At 40.1% G+C, this 20,044-nt stretch overlaps 1 protein-coding gene across 1 annotated transcript in view; it reads left to right on the forward strand.

Moving 5' to 3' along the window:
- The window catches only part of LOC140696973 (uncharacterized), a 277,558-nt gene that overhangs the window by 121,350 nt on the left and 136,164 nt on the right, over positions 1–20,044 (forward strand). The gene's annotated exons all lie outside the window — the stretch shown is intronic.

The following is a 20,044-nucleotide window of genomic DNA, read 5'->3' on the forward strand; positions in this document are numbered from 1 at the left end:
GCCGGCAGTTTAGGCTCCTTGGGAAGGAAGTCACGTGGCTGCGCGCCGCGCTTCCCCCGAAGCCCCCGCCTCTTCTCCTGCTTCTCCAGCCCCGCCCTGCTGAGCTGCCAACGCGGAGTAGCCGCCGCCTGCAGGTCTAAGGAAGGAGAAATGCTTAAGGCAGCTGTGGCAGAAATCTGAAGATGATAAAAGAGTAGAAATTATAAACGGAAGAGATAGGCTAAGCCATCGAAGCGTTTAGAGAAACTGAGGCCAGGAGACGACCGAGGATAACTTTAGCAGTAACATCCATCTTTCACTTACTGGTTTCATCACTTAATAATTTGGAAATATCTCCTATGCATATATTTTCATATAACTGGAGACTACTTTCTTAAAGAGCTGGCATTTGGGGTAGTATGAAAAGATAAGAAGGATTTAGATAGAATGAGAGGTAGGGCGTTTCAGGTGGAGGGATCGTTCCCAAAACCACAGAAGACATTCCTCCTTACTGACGCCTTTCTGTCAGTAGCCTTCGCCAGTTCTAAGATGATAGGGTTCTGAAAATCAGCCTGATTTACCCCAACTTGCAACACCTGCCCTCTGATCCACGATTTTTCTAGGAGCCACTGTAAGATATTCATCATCTGATCCGCACAGTAACCCCACAATCCCGTATTTCTGATTCTTAGATGCTGTTGATTGTTACGTAAAAAAGTACCATGGATACATTATATTAAATATATATATTTAAACCCAACCTCAAACGTATAGGCATATCCATTAACAATGCACAGGGAAGATGTTCTAACAGCCTAGTGGTTCTGAGTGGAAGTCCGGAGGCAAACCTCCTCAATTTGCCTCTTACCTTTCTCGCTGCAAAGTGAAGATAACACCTCTGATCTGATAGAGTGGTCCTGAGACTGAATAGATAAGAACTCTAAAGACACTTAACACAGTGCCAAATAGTAATCATTCAGTAAATGTTGGCAATTATCATAATTGCACCACTTTCTTCTTCAGTATCGTAATCAAATGTTATGTGTAAGTCTTCTCACTTCCACTGCCTGAAGTCTTATATAAAACCCTTTTGACCATCTGGCTAAGTATGGCTTGATTGCATGCTTTTTTTCATAACCTCTGGTTATCTTGATCTCTTTACCACCTTTAGAAATTAACAGCATAATTTTGACACATTTCAAAGAATATCCAAGTGTTATGTATCGTTTCTTTGGTTATAAACTTGGTTTCTTTTTTTTTTAAATTGAGTTGCATATCCCTAGAATGTACACAGCTTCTCTTCATAACTAGAAACCACTGGCAGATAAATGTTCAGTGTCCTCAGATATTTCAGCTGGTCAAGGCAATCTCTTCTAGATTTGTAGCTTCTATGTCAAATTTAGAAAGTTGGCCATTTCTACATTTAATTGTATTCCTGATGCCTGACAACTAATCTGTATATACAATAACTTACTGTTTCAGTGCTTCAGTACAATATAACATTGTGGAAGACACCTAAAGTGACTTGGAGATTCAAGTTAAAATTCAACTACATGGCACCATCAATGCAAATAACTAAGCTAGTTATCAAATGAACATCTTTCTGTGGATAGTTAAATTTATATATACCCAGTTAGTGATAATAGTCACTACTTTTCTTTTCCCTGAGATAAAGCAAGCATTTTGGGGTGTCAATATTAAGAAATGTCCTAAATTGAGAAATATAAAAAATGAGATAGGCTAGGAATGCTGAGTCTTAGGATAGAAGAAATACAATATTATTATTCTTATAATAACAGAAACCAAGGCCCCAAGATATACAAACAATTTGCTAAGTGATTCAGACCCTATGATACCAGATTTTAACTGCAAACTGCCCATTCTACCTTTAGAATTCAGCCTTGGCAGCTGTGGCTCTGTCTGCCTGAGAAGCATTTCCTATTCATCTCCTCCTTAAAATGTAGCTCAAATGCCACCTCTTTCAGGAAGCCTTCTCTGTTTGCTGAAATACAGGCCTCTCTTTTCAACATATAGTGAAAATTAGTTGCCATATTCAGTCAGTCTACACTCTTAAAGGATATAAATGATCAAAATTTAATCTCTTTCAAATTTCTTCTCCCCACACTTCCTAGTCCCTTCCTCCAAACCTTCTGGAACCCTGCATACCCATAGCCCTTCCCAGAATGCTTCTGATTTCCTCTGAGAATACTTTTGACTATATACCCTCTTGAGTAGAGGTTGTTGAGTCTCCCTTCCCTGATCCTTCTGGGCCAAGATACATAGTCAGCAAGAGTGTTAACTCTTGAGAACTTACAATTTACATTCCACCTTCATACAAGAATATCTTCTTGTTTGAGGTTAGCATCATCTAATTAAACCACTGTCTTTCTTCACTGCTGTTATCCACTAATTTCCTTGTAACACCCTGCCTTAGCTGGGCTAATTGTTTTGCAAATTATCTCAAGAAAAGGGAGTTATGATGAGGGTAACCATAGGCAAGTAAGTATTGGAACTAGCAAGCCCAGGAACCCAGGCATCTCTGGAAACTGGTTTCCCCCTCTTAGCAGCTATATCCTCTCTTTCTTGCCTACTCCCCAACTCCCACCAGTTTCCTCTCTGCTCCCTTAGGAGTTCTGTTCCCCTGTGAACTTGGCTTGCATATAAGCCCTCATTGCTTTTTCCTTCAACAGTTTGGTTGTCAGATGGCTATAGGAGCCAAGCAGATAATGTAGAATGAAGCTGGCCAGGTGTAAGCATATGGAGTAGGGGAGGCCATGGTGAAGGGGGAAGCATGTGCCCTGTGTACTACTCAGCTTTTGCCATATCAGACCTTTAAATTTTACAAGAGACGCCAAAATAGCCAGATTTCAGTGTGAAACCTTCCAATTTTCAAACATTGGCAACCCATTCAAAATATCGGCAAACATTTCGCAGGTCATAAAAATTAGTTTCAGGGCCACTCTGCAACTTCTGCTATATATTTCTTCACAATTCTTGATGTAGCCTTTCAACCTGTGCTCCTGGAGCTTATCACTTTAATCTGTTTCCCAATTCCCAGATCTCAGGAGAAAATCCGATTTACCCAGCTCATCTTTTCATGACAGGTCACACAGGCAAGCTGATAGAAGGGCAGGATCACTCGACTAAATCATTTGTGCAGGAATAGGGGTCAGAATGGGGGATACAGGACAGCTGACGACTAGACAAGGCAACTTCCCTAAAAGAAGGTGTCAATAGCTAAAAAATACAGCTAGTTAATTCTGACGTTTACCTAGGACTTTAGCCTCTGACTCACAGTTCTCCACCCCAACTCTCACCCTCATCTAAGGTGATTTCAACATTCACTCATTTTTTCCATTCAATAAGATCCACTGAGTATGTACTCTGGCCAAACCCTATGGCAGGCTCTGTGGTTTACAGGTAAAATAAATAGGATTTCCCACTTAGAGCTCACACCAGAGAGGGAAACGTGGTAAGTTCTGGGCCAGGAGCATGCACAGGGGCTATTCATACTCTGATGGTCATTTCTTCTAGGGAAAGAAATAAGGCTTCTCATATCTCTACAGATATGAGGAATCTTGAAAATGTAAGAGCCAAGAGAAGGTGAGGAAAGTCTTTCCAAGGACCTTTAATCACAGAGAATTATGTAACTAAAGCACAGAGGTAATAGTGACCAGATACCAAGGACCTTGTCTGCCACACTAAGGAATTTGTATCTTAAGGCAGTGGGATGCTACTGGAAGAATTTAAGCCTAGGAGTAACAAGATCTGATCTGAATTTTTTTAATATGTTTTATTTATTTATTTTGGGGGGAGGAAAGGGAGGTAATCAGGTTTCTTTCTTTCTTTCTTTTTAGAGGAGGTACTGGGAATTGAGCCCAGGACCGTGGGCATGCTAAGCATATGCTCTACTGCTTGAGCTATACCCTCCACCCCTGATTTGAAGTTTAAAGGAGAGTGGGGCAAGGGGATGGGGCTATCAGGACTGAGACCAAGCAATTTCAGGGTTTTCAATCAAGACAACTGCAATCAAGAGATGTTTAGAAAATACAATTAAAAGGATCTGATGGCCGGCTGAATATGAGGGAGGAAATAAAGACTAAACTCCTAGGGTGACATAAGGTTTCAAATTTGGGTGACTGGTGGGAAGTAGTGCCATTCACAGAGAGAGAAGAAAGTTTATCTCTTTGTCTCAAAATCTGTCACTCTGGAAGGTCCTTAACTGTTTCCACATTAAACGTTGTCTCACCAGGAACATTCCATGCACAAGCTCAACCTTCAGTGTTTCCTGCTGTCTCACACACACACACATTCACCTCACTCCCCCAAACCCTCCCCAACCCAGGACTCTATCTTTCAAGCTGCTGGTATCCACCTGTCCTGTCTTCCTCTACCACGTTTTGTTTGTTTGTTTATTTGTTTGTTTTTTACTTTCACCACTTTATTTGAAAATCCCCATCTTTACAACTCCCCTTTACCTCTCCCGAGGTCATTCTTTGGCTATTTTGCACACCCAGCACTGGATCAGTCCAAAGATTTCCTTCGTGATGCTTCCTCCTAATTGTTGAGCCATACTGGAGACAACTGATACCTTAAAGCAATAGGAGCTGTTGGAAAAGTTGAAGGAGGGGAGTGTGATGTGGTCAGATTTGTATTTTAGAGGGGGCTGGGTAGGCAAGAGTTGAAGGCTTTTAAAGCTGAGACTGTCTCACTGCATTCAGCAGTCTAAGACCTGGACACTACCTGCTTAGGATTTGCAACTGTCTTTGTGTATTTCTTTGTTGCCAGATCTCTCCTACACTGACACAATGGCGATTCCTAAACTTTGCCACCCAAGCTGTGGACCACTCTTTCATGATCTGTAGATAATTTTGCCTCTTCACAAAGAAAATAGGAATCACTAGGTAGGAATACTCTCTCCAGCCCTGTTTCGCATACTCATCTACACTCCCATCTTCCTCACTCCTTACCCATCTACCTCAGAGGAAAGTGTATCTCTTCCTTGCACTCCGGAGCTCACCTTTTCCATTCTCCCCTGAGAATGGCTGTACCAATGATTCCCTCTTTCTCTGCATCCTCACTCTTTCTCTCAACTGACTTTTCTTTTCTCCTTGAGGAAAGAGAGAAATAGAAGGATATACCCTCTGTATCAGAAAGAATCATCTTTGTTTTAAGAGAAACTATTCAAGTAAGGCAAAAGGAAAGAGTTGATGATAAAATGGGATGTTTTCACCCAGAATGGGGATGGCAGGCTTTCTTTGGACCTTGAGAAGAATTCAGTGTCAGAGCCTGTAAAGCCTGGATGCTCCCTCCCCCAATCCTTTCCACACATCTGCTTTGTTCTTTTGCACACCTGAAGCTCACTTCATCTGATCGTCCAGGCCCAGCTCCCGAGATTAACCAACCAACAAGGGAGAAAGGGTTTTCTCTCTTGACCCCAATTCAAAATTTCTTAGGGGAAGTATTGGCCCAGCTTGGATGATGGACCCCTTCAAGGGCCAGTTGACCACAGCCAAGGGGACAGCCATGTACAAACAGCTTCCAGAAGCCTGCCCCTATGCCCATGTGGATGGTGGGGTTGGAGGTTAGTTAGCAAAGAAGGGGGACATGTGAGTTGGATAAATCCCCCTTTGGCCAAGTCTCCTTCCATTGCTTTCTAGGATTCTTAAGAGCATAGTCACCACATTTTCTCCTCCTATCCATGCCGCTAGCTACTGCATTCTATTCTCCACTCCCTACTCACCTCCATGAACTATTTTCAGTAAGGTTACTTTCTGATTGCCAAGCCAAAGGATACTTTCCAGTACTTACTTTTCATGACATCTCTTCAGCACTTGACATTGTTGAGAATGCTTTTCACCTTCAACTCATAGCACTCTCCTTCTTAAAACTCTTCAATGGTTTATCAGCACCTAAAGCTATGGTTTTTAAACTTTCCTTAATCATGGGATCCTTTGTTTAAAAGAAAAAAGCCTTTCACCAGTGCCCACTATTAAATGGATAAAAGTAGAGCTGGTGTGGTTGAATCAGGGGTGGGAGACCCAGACCCCTGCTGACCGGGCCTGATTCCTCATTCCCAGATGACCCACTGGTGGACCTCAAGGGGTACTCACAGCTCCACTGAATAAAATTTGAAAACCACAGATCTGTAGAATAAACTTGAAATGTCCTTGATTTCATAAATAAGATCCCTTCAACCTGCCAATCTTGCCTACCTTCTTTGCTGCCAATCTCTCTACTCCAGACAGGCCCAGCCACCCACGAAGGAATTCTTTCAGCTGCCTCAGTGCACTTTTTTCCTTTGGCCCCACCTTGGTACATGATGTTTCCTCTGCCTGAGTGGGCCTCCTCCCTTTGTGTGCCTGGTGAGCTCCAATTCATGATTAAAAGTTGGCTTCAATGGAATCTCCTCAGGGACTTCCCCGTCACATGACAGGTCTTCTCCTTTGTGCTCCAGTTGTTTTGCCACCTCCTGTGCAGGACTCCATTAGAACAGACTTCAGTTCAGTATTATAATTTAAGATTTGTATGCTTATGTTCTCTTCAGACCTGGAGCCTCTAAGTGGTGACATTATGGTCTTTTCATATTTGTAGCTCTAGAACCTAGCCCAGTGCCTGGCACTTACTAAGTGTCTGATAAACGTTGGATAAATGGATGTATTTCTCTCCCAAAATGATCTTTTCCTTATTCACATCCCCATGGTTACTTGTACACATGTATATGTTTCCCCACCAGGTTATGATAGGGTGATTGTGAGAATTAAATAAGGTGTACAGAAAAGTGCCTAACAATGCCTGATTCATTGGTAGTTTTTCACCTTGGCTGTATAACAGAATCCCCTTTAGAGTTATTCTGTGTGTGTGTTTTAATGTAAATTTGTGGGCCCTACCTACTAAATCAAATTTTCCAGAGGTGAGGGCCTGGCCATAAGCCCCACAGGTGATTCTGATATTGAAACTCAATACATGCTACCTAATGTTCACTTTGTAAATCCAGGACCTGACCCCAGTCCTGTTGGGTCTGGACTTCAGGGAGCCCTCCTCTGCTCTTCTTCCTTCCACCCACTTCCCACCTTCCTGCCTTTATTAATGTAGTAAGAAGATTTACTCTCTGCCCAGCACCAGTTCCCGCAGATCCAAAACACCAAAGTGTCTTAGCATTTGCTTCCTAACTTCTTGATTTGGCTATGGTCTACCTCTGAGTGCTTTCCTGGAAGTCTTTCTCTCTTGTAACCACCACTTTTAATTGATCCTCAGATCCTGTTAGCTCTTTCCTGTGTAATAGTTCTTGAATTTGTGCCCACCTTCCAAACCTTCATGCTTGGTTTAGGCCTTCAATATCTCTTGCCAGAATTATTCCAAATAACATCCTAACTGGCCTCCTTGCTTGTGATAAGGCTGAATTGTTTCCTCCCATTTTATATGTTGAAGCCCTAACCCTCAGTACCTCAGAATGTGACTGTATTTGGAGATAGGGCCTTTAAGGAGATAATGAAGGTTAAACGGGGTCAAAAGGGTAGGCCCTCATTGAGTATTACTGATGTCCTTATAGGAAGAGGAAGGGATACCAGGGATGCAGGTGCACAGAGAAAAGGCCACGTGAGGACACAATGAGAAAGCAGCTGCCTAAAGGCAAGGAGAGAGGCCTCAGGAGAAACCTGCCAACACCTTGATTTTGAACTTCCAGTCTCCAGCACTGTGAGAAAATAACTTTCTGTGGTGTAAGGCATCCAGCCTGTGGTGTTTTGTCATGGCAGCCCTAGTGAACTGACACAGTCGTTCTGTCTTCGAAGGCCCTGAATGTCTGGGGAACCCTCCACTTTCCTCAGCGGAGTCAACTTGCCTCTGTCAAAGCTGGAAGGTGGCTGTGCTTTTCCTTCCCAGCCCTCCTCACCCAGAGGGAGAGGGACTGTGACCTAGGCTGGCCAGTGAGAAGCAGTTACCCCAGACCTGGTTTCATGACATAGAAGAGGAGCCAAAAAACACTGTCTCCTTCATCCCCTTTACTTTACAGGTGAAGAAATGGAGATTCAGAGAGTGTAATCTGTGCACCTGTCAGACCTCATGGGGATTGAATGCCAGAGCTGAGGCTCAGCACACTGTTTCCTGCTTTTCCTAAAAGCCCTGGCACCACATCCAGCTCTAACCATGACCATGGTTATCCAGCACCTGAACACATCAGGGTCTGGGCAGCAAGGACAAAGAGGGGCACAGGTGTCTGCCACAATGGCAAAGGACTAATGTGACTAACCCTGACAAATCAAAAAGAAAAAGAAGGAAAAGACCAAGAATGGTCATATTAAAAGGTGGAAGAAATACAAATAGACAAAAATCACTGAATTCAGAAATCAAACACATGTAAATGAGAAAGATATATCTTCTCCTCCCCTCTCAGATAGTAAAAGTGGAAAAGAACGCCTTAGAAAACAACCCATTAGCTTGGAAACTTCCTAAGAGCAGAGACTTCTGTTCTGCTCACCACTAGATCCCTATCACATGGCACAGAGCCTGGCAAAGGGTTGTGGCCACCTGATAGTTCATATCAGTGAGTGACTAGCACACCTGTGAGGTACGGGCTTTCCTTACTGCAGAGCGAGGCGGGCACATCCAAGCCCTACAGCCGTCCCTCTGCCACACACAACACAGAAGAAAATACCCGTTCTTCAGAAGAAGTATGAGTGTCTATGCCACACACTTCTGAAAGCTCTGTGCATGAGAAGATAAGCTATGTCCAAAAAGGAAACAGGAAACATATATAAGGAGGAAAAAGTAAATATTAGTGAGACTATGCCGAGGTTCTCACACTGCGGGAGCACGGAACTTTTCTGAAGGGCCATCTGGCAATACGTATCGAAGTGCTAAGTATGTGTATTTTTTGAATTTATCTTAAGGAAAGGATAGGAGATATATACTTGTGCACGTTTGCTGCAATGTTGTTTCTAGACAAAAAGGGGATATATCTTACAGTTTTTCTAATAGACTGGTTAAATAATTTCAATGTATCTATACAGTAGAACACTATGTAATGCAAGTTATTCTTAGAAAAAAAGAGAAGGAAATAAATCCAATGTGAGTACTGATTACTTGTTTTGCTTTGTTCCTTCATGCTATATCTCCTTTCTTTGTAAACATATATATTACTTTTATAATTGAAAATAAAAAGTGTTCAGACCTGTTATTCCAAGAAAAGTGGACCCTGAAGGGTTCAAATTTTACCTGTCCACTTAATTTTAATCATTTATATCCTGCATCTCTCTTAAATTAAGAAAACATTAGACAATAAGGTAGTTAAAATGAAATTTTTTTTAAATGAAAACTATGGGGAAGAGAATAAAAAGTTATGCTAAGAACCTAGGCTCTTTTTCTTTTTTTGACAAGATTAAAAATGAAATACACTGTATGCTGTTCTGATTAACTGAGGAAAGAACTCACACCAGTTTGTTAGGAAAAACATTTTCCTGAGTTCCAATAGAAATTTATACAAGCTTAATTTCTGTTCCTATTACCTGTTAGCCAACTAATGAACGCTTCCACTGAACCCTCTCTTCACTGCTGAATTCACAGCTTTGAAAGTGCTTACACATGAGGATGCGGTATTATCACAAGGACATTTGGGTACTTTCTTCTAGTAGGCCTCAAAACACATAGCCTGTTTTCTTTACTTTCATTATTTAAAGAAATTTTGGTATTTCCAAATGTGAGAATGAAGGTTTAATCCAAATACTAGGGGACTTTAGTCTTGTTGGTATTGGTTTTAAATGTTTGCCCAGTACGATGGGGTATGCAGTGAAGCTTAGGTCTCCTTCCCATGGCTGTCGATGCCAGGAGCACTCAAGTCGTGGACTTCACTGCTTCTTTCCTTATCTAACAAGGGCCAGCCACAACCTTCAGCAGGAACGTTTACTGTTTTTCCTCTGAATATCTGTCTTTTCTCTTTAGCTGCCTCTTGGCGGAGGTACTAGGGAAGTAGAAGGCGATAGAAATAAATTTGTCTTCTTCCTCCTCTTGTCCTTTCATGTGCTAAAGTTGGTATTGATAGATAAAATTAAGCTACTGACTTCCATGGCTGAAATTTAAAACTGTTTTTTTCAATTTTTATTAACAGTAGGAATAGAGCCAAGTATGTCCCTTACTAGAAAAGTTGAGACGGTATCTACCTCGTTCCTTAATCTCTCTCCTAAAAACTTGTTGTTATTTTTAAAAAGTTGGGGGGAGATGACAAATTTTACCTATTTATTAGTTCCTTTGAACACACTGCCCTATGTCATGGTACAGGTCTACGTTACAATTATGACCTCAAAAAGTCTTTTAAAAAGAGGTTTCACCAGAGGGAAGTATTCTTTTTGAAAACATTGTAATGTTGACATTACTAATAGCCTTTTGCCCCAAAACAAATGCTTGCCCAAATGTTGTAAATCCAAAACTACACATTCAAGCCATGTGTGTGCTCTGGGAATTCAAGAGGAAGGATGATGTTTCAAGTTAGTAAAACATCAAGAACAAAGAATAAACTGTTAGGGAAGTGGCAGAGTCCAGGAGTAGACGGGATTAACTACCCCCATCCCGACGCTGGGGCCTCAGTGCCTCAAGTGTAATGCTGTTCAATGTACTGTGATTTCTACATAATTGGTCACAGCATAGCTAAATTCAAAGAACAGAAAATGTCTAACTCCCCTGGTCCCAGCCACCATGGCTCCAGTTCCTCACAGCTCTGACTCTGGGTTTCTTCTCTCTCTCAGAGAATTAAATTGGTTAGAGCAAAACTAATAGGCAGGCTAGTGTCAGTGGCATGCCACACCTGACAAAAGGGGTGTGGATCCCCACTGGCATTGGTTAAGTTGCTCCATACATATAATTACCCAGAGTCAACCCTCCCCTCCACCCATGAAACAGCTGACCTGCCAGGCAACTTCTGGTAAAGAAGTTCCCAAGAGATGATCATCGGGAATGCAGAGACCACCCCCCCCAATCTTCTGATGGACATACCAGCCCTCACTGTTCCCTTCAGCTGATTCCATAATTTACAGCTGAAAGGGGCCATGGTAGGCAAGGGCACTGCCACAAAGCTGCTGGCAGCTTGTCCACGTGACTCTTGAAGGCAGCCGAGGTGGGTGGCACTATGGAGATAAGCAATTCACACATCCCCATCCTTCCTCCCACTCCCTAACTTGGAAACACAAGGTACTTTGGGATCTGAAATCAGCCTCCCGCAGCTGCTCTGCTATGGCTTGTGCTTTGCCAACTGCTTCCTCATGGCTGTCCCTCAAGGAGTGCTTGGGTTTTGCCTTTTAACTCACTAGAGGTCACAGCAAAACATTTGGCCATACAACCAAACAGGGAGGACCTCCTACATCGAAAGCCATGATCTTACAGAGCCATAAGAACTTTGAAGATCCTGGAAAGGACTCACCCAGGGCGACACAGCTAGCTTACAGGACAAGAATTAGAACAGATCCCCTGAAGCTCTGTTTCTCAAACTTGTGAAACCAGGATCCACGGTCAGAAATACATTTTACCTCGTGACCAAGGAGCGTGAGTGTAATATAGCACGTGTGATTGATACAGAAATGGCATGACATAGTATTACCCTTTCCAAATGCTATGCTATTTTCTTTTCCACTATTATTTTTTAAAGCTGTTTTGAGCCACTAAATTGGTCTATGACCCACTAATGAGTCACAATCTGCAGTTTGAAGAGCCCCATACACATAAGCAAAAACTCTTTGTGCTATTTCATTTTGAATCATTTAACTCATTTTGAACTAGGTACATAGTAAAAATCTCTGAAAATAAGATTGGAGTTCCTCCACATCAGTGGGTTCTGTGTCTGCGGGAGGCCTTCTTTCTCCATCTTTAAAGCCAGTAATGTACATTTCTGTGATGGTTCTTCTGTAGGCATAGCTCCCTCCAACCACAGTCAGGAAAGGTTATCCACTTTTAAGGGTTCATGTGATCTGGTTGGGACCACTTGAATAATCCAGAATAACCTCCGCATCTCAAGGTCCTTAATCACATCTACAAAGTCTCTTGGTCATATAAGGTAGTATATTCATAGGTCCTAGGGATTAGAATATGGCTATCTTTGGAGGGGGCATTATTCTGCCTATAACTAACAACATGATCTGACTTTAGTTTCACCAGAATCAACCTGGATGCTCTGTGGGGAATAGACTGTAGGGGACAAGGGTGGAGGCAGGGAGACCAAGCAGGAAGTCACTAGAGTAATCCAGGTGAGAGGTGATCAAGGCCTGGGGCAGGGTGCCAGCAGTATAGGTGGTGAGATGTGGTCAAATTCCAGGTGTTTTGTGAAGAAAGAGTTGATGTGATTTGCTGATGGGTTAGATGTGTGGTCTGAGAGGAGAGGAGTCAAGGATAACTCCAAGGTTGACACCCTTGAACCCACCTGCTTAGAGTACTTGACAAATGTTGTGTTTATTTGTTTAACTACCTTCCCTATTAGATTGAAAGTTCCAGAGGAGAAGGGCTCAAATCTGGATCGTTCATTGTTGTATTCTCACATCAGTGCGTGCATAGACACAGCAATATAGCTCATAACTGCTATTTATTGAGTCTTACTATGTGTCAGGCACTTCACATAATCTCATTTAATCATCAGAACATCCTATGAGGTAGGTACTATTATTATCTTCATTTACTAAATGAAGAAACTGAAGCCCAGAGAGATTAAACCACTTAGTAAAAACAAGAGTGGAATTCAAATCCATATTGAATAAATGAAATAAGTCATTCAAGTTAAGCAAACATTTGGGTTTAGCTAAATATTTTAACCGTATATGGATTGGGAGATGGAGAAAAGGACACAGATTTACAAATATTTCGAAGTTTTAGCTGTAGAAAACTCATATCAAGAAACAACAAAAGTTAATGTCTCTAAAATAAGAATTCTCAAACTACAGTCCATCTAGCTGTGGTTTGGTTACTGTGATGAGTTATGCAGACAGTAATTTCAGAAATGTTTTGTAACCAATCTAGAGGCAGAGAAGAGAAAAACAGATGACCTCAGGCAGACCGGGGGCACGGTGAAAAATGCCCAGACTTGAGAGTGAGGAGAGAAGGATTTTAGTCTCACTTTAGTCTCATCCACTCATTAGCCAATACATGGGAGGTATTTACTTCATCTTTCTGAGACGATCTCAACTATTAAAAGGATATAATATTTTCTGTCTTATCTACTTCATAGGCTCTTGGGAGAAACTAAATTTATCCATTCAATAAATACAGAGCAACTACTTCATGTGCCTGGCACTACTCTGGACACCAAGAACACATCACGAACAAAACAGACAAGATCCTTGCATTCATAGGGTTTGCATGCTAGTGGAAAGGAGGATTGACAAAACCAAGAACAAATAAGTAAGTAATTTCGAGAGTGATAAATGCTATGAAGAAAAATAAAATAGGACAGAGGTTATAGAGGGATAAGGGAGGAGATAACATCAGACAGAGACTTGAATAAAAAGAAAGAAATCTAGACAGTAATCTGGGGAAAGGGCAGTCCAGGCAGAGGGAACAGAATTCGTTAAGTTCCTGAGGTCAGAATGAACTTGGGGTTCACATCTGAGGAACAGCCAGGAGTGAGCAAGGGGTGGCAGGCAGGGACCAGTTCACCAGGTCATGCATAGCTTTGTAGGCTTTGGCAGAGAGCTGCAATTTTACTATGCATGTGGAATGGAGATAATGAAAGCAAAAATAAGCAAAGAGCAACACAAATAGTAGACAAAAGAGATGTAGCATGGACGAAAGCAGCAATAAACTACACCTGTTAGGAAGGGCATGGGCTCTACAGACTGCCTAGGTTGGAATCTTGGGTGCACCATGGACTGTGTATGGTCCTGGACAGGTTACTTAATTTCTCAGTGTCTCAATTTCCTCATTTAAAAATAGTAGTAGCAATAGTACCTACCATACTTTGAAGATTGAATGAAATATTACATATAGAACCCTGAGTATAATTCTTAGAACTAAGTGCTCAATAAATGTTAGCCATTATTACTATCAGTTATGAAGTTGTACAACCAACTGAGTTCATTAAGGTAGATTTCACTGAGAACCTGTAATTTATTTTTTAAACAGAAAGTTTATACAGAAAAACATCTTTAAACAGAAAAACTAAGTGTATATATTTTTTTCTATAGATAGTGCTGCAGAGGTTAGACAATAAAGGAAATTAGCCACCCCCAATGTTCTGAATGTGCTTAAATATTGAATAAGTACACTGAAGGCTTTATCTGCCTATTATTCCTCACTCTGGGGGCCACCCCTCCCAGTGATTCTTCTTAATCCATGAAGTCCTGGTGAGGAGTGAAGATGAGATCCTGGTTTGACTGGAGTCCTCCATCTGCACTTTGCCATCTCCATTCCAGCCCCCACTCCAATGTACACACGCAGTGATTGTTCTAAGAAGGAGCAGCACAAGAGCCAGACTGGGCCAAATCAGAGTCCTCCTTGGGACTTTCGCCAAACTGTAGGGGAAGGATACTCTCTCTCTGGCATCTCAGGCCTCTAAGAATGATGTGAACCAGGTACCAGCAGCCAGTTCTACCACCAGGTGGAGAGAATGAGGTCAACACAGACAGAAGCAGAGTCAAAAGGTAGAGACAGAACCCTGCCAAGAATTCAGCCACAACTAAAGTCAGATCTACTTATCCCTGGACTTTACAGTTATGTGAACCCTACATTCTTATTTTGCTTAAGAATTTGGTTCTGTCACTTTTACCAAAGACTCTCAATATACATACTTTCTATGAAAGGCATTCTCTGATTTTCTAAGATATCTGTAATCCTTAGTATCTATACAACATTCTTTATATGATGCTTCAAGAACCTGATGAATTAAAAAAAATCAATACAGTTGTTATACAGTGGATAAAGATGAAAGTTAGAACTCAATTGTCAGGTTAGCTGATAAACCAAGGCACAGACTTTGTCAATATTGTTCGTCACTATGTTCAGATCTACAGAGGACCTCATGCTAGATATTGGAGGCATCTTAGGAATGACCTATGTCATATCAAGGTTTCATTGTATTTGTTACTTTTCAGGCTAAGTAGTTTCAATTTCAGTAAAACCTAATACATGTATTAGTATCACAGTGGTGCTATTTTTGCCATTTTTGTGTAATAAAAAGGCATCATCTGTTTTCAACAGTGTAATGGGATTCCATAGCTACAAATTCACTCTAGTTCGTATTTTAATAACTTCTCCCTTACTTTCACGATATTTAGCAAAACCTTATTTTTGTTGTTTGAATGTAAGAAGGAAATTGGAGTAAGGTATAACTCAAGCAAACCAGATTAAGAACAAAGATATTCTAAAACCCAGCTGCCAACCAGCTACTCAATCACCCACCCTACTTAATTTGTTCTCTTGAAATTGAATAGCAGCCAAAACCGAATTCTCTTCAAAACTGGTTTAAGGTACATGTGGATAACAAAATGCTGTTAAACAAGTCTTCTCATATCAGCAAATTACTTGAAAGGAAGGAAGCAGGTGAAAAATCCCTGGGAATTTATGAAAACGTGGCAGAAATGTTTATAATTTGGGTTATGAAGGAAAACATCCTGGTAATAAATAAGCACACTGAAGAAGTCCTTGTGTAAAGCACAGCATCTTTCACCATGATTTGAAAAGTATGTAAAAATGTTTTTGTTTTTATTTTTAACCTTTCTAAATTCAGGCACCCAGTGCCTTCAAGAAGCTATTTTTGGTGATGGTACAGTATTCTGACACCTTCTCCCTGGGTAAAATCAACACATCTGCTGAAATTAACATTTTAATCTCCATAGACCCACGTGTTGCTGAGAAATATAAAATATCATTATGTTTTTCTGCTAACCAGCATTTGGAGCAGACAGCTGTTCAAGCCAAATCTATTCCAGTCCTCTGAGAGAGGGACCGTGTTATCACTAATCCTTATCTCCTTTGAATATTGTAAGGCCTTGTATAGGGTGAATAAACTCAGCTCAAATTGAGCTGAATAGATGTGTCTGTGGTAGTCCAAATCCCATCTGTTGGGATCTGCATACAGATAATACCTTGGTAATCCAGCAAGTTTGCTTGGTACCCAGATCTAGAGTGGAAGGAATAACAGTGCAGCTACAATTTTTTTTTTTGGACATCCAATGGAGAAACAGGTCCAAGGCACTGGAATCTATGCAAACTTTCCTTTTGCTCCCTCCATCCATATCCTCTTGTAAACTGATCAAGGGCTCCATCATTACAGATTGGAATGATATACTAATGCTTCACTAGTCAATATACCTCAAGACTCAAGAATAATTAAACATTGGTCATGCAACTTTTGATGTGTTAGAAAATATAAGAAAGATGTGACTAGTCCAGGGGAAGAGAAGACAAAAACAAATAATTATAACACAAAGCAGAATGTGATAAGGGAGAAATAAACAATGTAATAGGGATTAAAAGGAAAAATCATTTATGAAAAAGCCTAATCAAAGAGGTGAATCTTGACCTAAAAGACAGAAAAGGTCAGATGACAGAGGGTTGATGTCAGTTCAAAGAAAAAGGTGAGAAAGCAAAAGCTATATTATAAAAAAAAAAAGCAGTCCAGCTTCACCCAAACCTAAGGGACATATAGAGGGTGGAAAGAAATATGGTTGGAAGGATGGACCAGGGCCAGAGCATAAAGGACCTAAGGACAAACTGAGATTTGATTTTATCCTGCAGGCTGTAGGAAGCCAGGCCTTTCTGAACCAGGAATATTTCAACATATGATTACATTTGTCTTAAGGAAATTAACATCCAGAAATACGGTGGATGTAGATTAGCAAGGGTGACAAAGGAAGGATCGAAGGAATGAGACTAGTCGGAGGGTAGATAATAAAGGAATAGAGTGACAATAGGTACAGACAAGTTAGAAAAGGACAGATTCAAGTGATATTTTGAAGGCAATATTGACAGAACTTAGTAATTTGTAAGATGTAAGGTTGAGGGCAAGAAGGGCATCAAAGATGGCTTTGCATAGCATGGGTGACAAGAAGATATTACTCCAGAATTATGACATTGTTTAGTAGGGAAATTTTATGAGTTTAGTTTTGTGCACATTGTGATTAAACAAAAGAATATAAACTTAAAATCTGCTTTTTCTCAGATACCCTTTTGAAAAATTTTGCTTTGACTGCTGAGTTCCAAAATTAGCTTCGAGCTGTCTAGCTCTGTGCTCAAGTGTTTTGTTTTGGGGCGTTGGAATATCCCCTTTCTCTAAGACCCGCTGCTTCTATTGTCCAAAATTTCATTTAACAAAAGATAGGGGATGGTAATTTTAAATGTTTTTCTCAGTAGCCTTATTTTTTACCATCAGTAGATATTTTAATTAAAACTAAATTTTGGATACAATAACTTTTGTTAATAAGATGTGTTGGGGGAGGGTATAGCTCAGTGGTAGAGCGTGTGCTTTAGCATGCATGAGGTCCTAGGTTCAATCCCCTAGTACCTCAAATAAATAAAGGGAGAAAACCATTGGGGTTACCTAAAAAAATGTGTGAACAAAGCAGCATAAAGTTTGGGGTTCTAACTTTACACCAAAGCCTCTGACTCTGAAAAAGATTTCTTAGTTATGCCATCTGTTTAGAGACTAATTAATGGCTTAAAAATAGGTGATCTTTTGAAGGCAAATGACATGAAAATAGTGGAAAATATTAATATAGATCTCATAAACCTACACTGTAGAAAATAATGATGTGTTTTAGGCATTAAAAGAGCAGGCTGAGATGATGCTACAATGAGATGCTGAATGAACATTATGTGTACATTATGATATGGACAGATAGAGGTAACTACTTCAAAGAACAGAAAGTAGGGTTATTTATTATGTATTTTCTTAGGTCTCTTTTCAAACTTATTGCTGCTGATTAATTTTTAAACTTTATCTAGTAATATGGGCATTCTTCACTTACATACAAAAGATGCAACTTCTCTTATCTCCTAAATCTATACTAAACATTTTCTAAAATATAATTGTCAACATACAAATCTCTGCTCTACTTTGTCTATTGTTCTATCTCTATCGTCCCTTTCACTAAACGTCTTGAACAAGCTGCCTATACATGCAATATCCTTTCCATACCTCCCACTCATTTCTCAGACCCCTGCAATGTGGCTTCCATCTTCACGAGGCCAATGAAGTCACTTCACACCAAGATCACCATAATCTAGGTGACCCTAAATCTAATGAAGACTTTGTCATGTTAGCCCTCTTGTTTTAGGGATTAAATGGGTTAATTCATGTAATATACTTAGTAGAGAGTGAAATAGTGAAGATATGTTCCAAACTTCTACCTTTTCTTGGTCTATCAACACCTTCTGACTATATTTAAATCCAGCAAATATGTCTTTTCATCATTTAATATAATTGAAAAGTCATCACATTTTTACTCACTTGCATTTAAATAACTAATCCAGAAAAATACCTAGAAGAAGAATAAGGTAAAGTATGCCCCCCATCTTAATTTTTCAGAAGACTCTCATCAACATATGTGATATAATTTTCTAGAATCTGGGCAGAAGAGAAAGCTAAGTATTCAAAGTCTGGTTCTCAAAATTCATAACTTTTAAAATTCATTTTCTGGTTGAACCACAGAACCCAACAACTAATACCTTTCCCAAGGTGTTAAAGACTTTCCTAAGACAGGTAGGGCTGGGAGAAGTTCAAGGAGTATTACATTACAGTAACAATCCATTCACTCCCATGTGAGCTTTTTGGCAACTACAGACAGAAACAAAGACAGGAAGATGGAAATGAAACAAGCCTCTTGGCATCAAGAAAAAGTCCCAAAGGCCACATCCAGAAGCTGGAAACTACCTTCAGAAAAGACCAGCATGTTGAGGCTTGGGAAAAACCCCCTCAATGAGCTCTTGAGGGCAATACTGTATTTCAGACAGTACATTATTCAATGTTGATAGAATGAACTGGAGTCAGTAAGTAAAGATTATCTCTGGGTTCCTTGGGTTGTGAATATTGGAAAATGCACCATTCTTTAGCAAGATTAACTTCCAAAATGCTTATAGGTACAAACTTCTAGCTATAAAGCAAGTAAGTCAAGGGAAAATTTTATATATATATATATATTTGGAATATAGTCAATGGAATATATATATATGGAATATAGTCAATATTACTACAAGTTTGTATGGTGATAGATGGTAACTGGTCCTATTGCAGTGATTATTTCATAATGTATAGAAATACTGAACCACTATGCTGTCCTCCTGAAACTAATATTGTATGTTAATTATAACTAAGAGTTCGGTTACTCAGTTTTGAGAAATTTTACTTTGGTGGAAGAACTCATTTTCAGATGATCCTGAATAATTAGTTAATTCTTAACTCCCTCCACTCTGAAAATACACAGCCAAAGCCAAGACAGGGCCACAGATGGTCAATCCAAGGAGAGATTTATTGTGAAAATAGAAAGCCAGAGAAGCTAGATTCTAGTCTCTCCTCTGCCAAAAACCAGCTAGGTAATCTTGACTTCTCTTTGCCTCAGTTGACTTCTCTGAAAAACAAGGACATTAGCTGATTTCTAAAATCCTTTCCAGTTTTAATATTCAAATCTTAAATATATGAAGATGCTAAAGAGTAATGAGAAGGAAAGGTAAATCACAATATAAACAATTACTTTTTATGTATTCAACAATTGTTTATTAAGGCTTCTATACAGATGACCCATACCAAGCTCTGACAATACTGGATTAAAAGAGTAAAAGAGATCCTGCCTTGAGCTTTCTATTTAGTGAGAAGTCAGGCAACAACCAAGCAAACCAACCAGACAAGGAAATAAGAGTCTGAGAATAATAGGAAAGACATCTTTTTCAGATAGCATGGGCAAGGAATGGCACCTCTAGAGAAGTTATGTCTGAACCTGAATTATTAGAAGAAAAGCTATGTGAAGAATTAGTGAAGAATATTTCAGGCAGAGTTACTTGTTAGTGCCTAAGCCCTAAAAAAAAAGAGGAAAAACTTAGTGAACAGGAGAAACTGAAAAAAAAAAAAAAAAGTCTGACTGTAATAATTAAGCAGGAGAGA

This window comes from Vicugna pacos, chromosome 1 (assembly GCF_048564905.1).
Source record: "Vicugna pacos chromosome 1, VicPac4, whole genome shotgun sequence".
Taxonomy (NCBI): Eukaryota; Metazoa; Chordata; class Mammalia; order Artiodactyla; family Camelidae; genus Vicugna; species Vicugna pacos.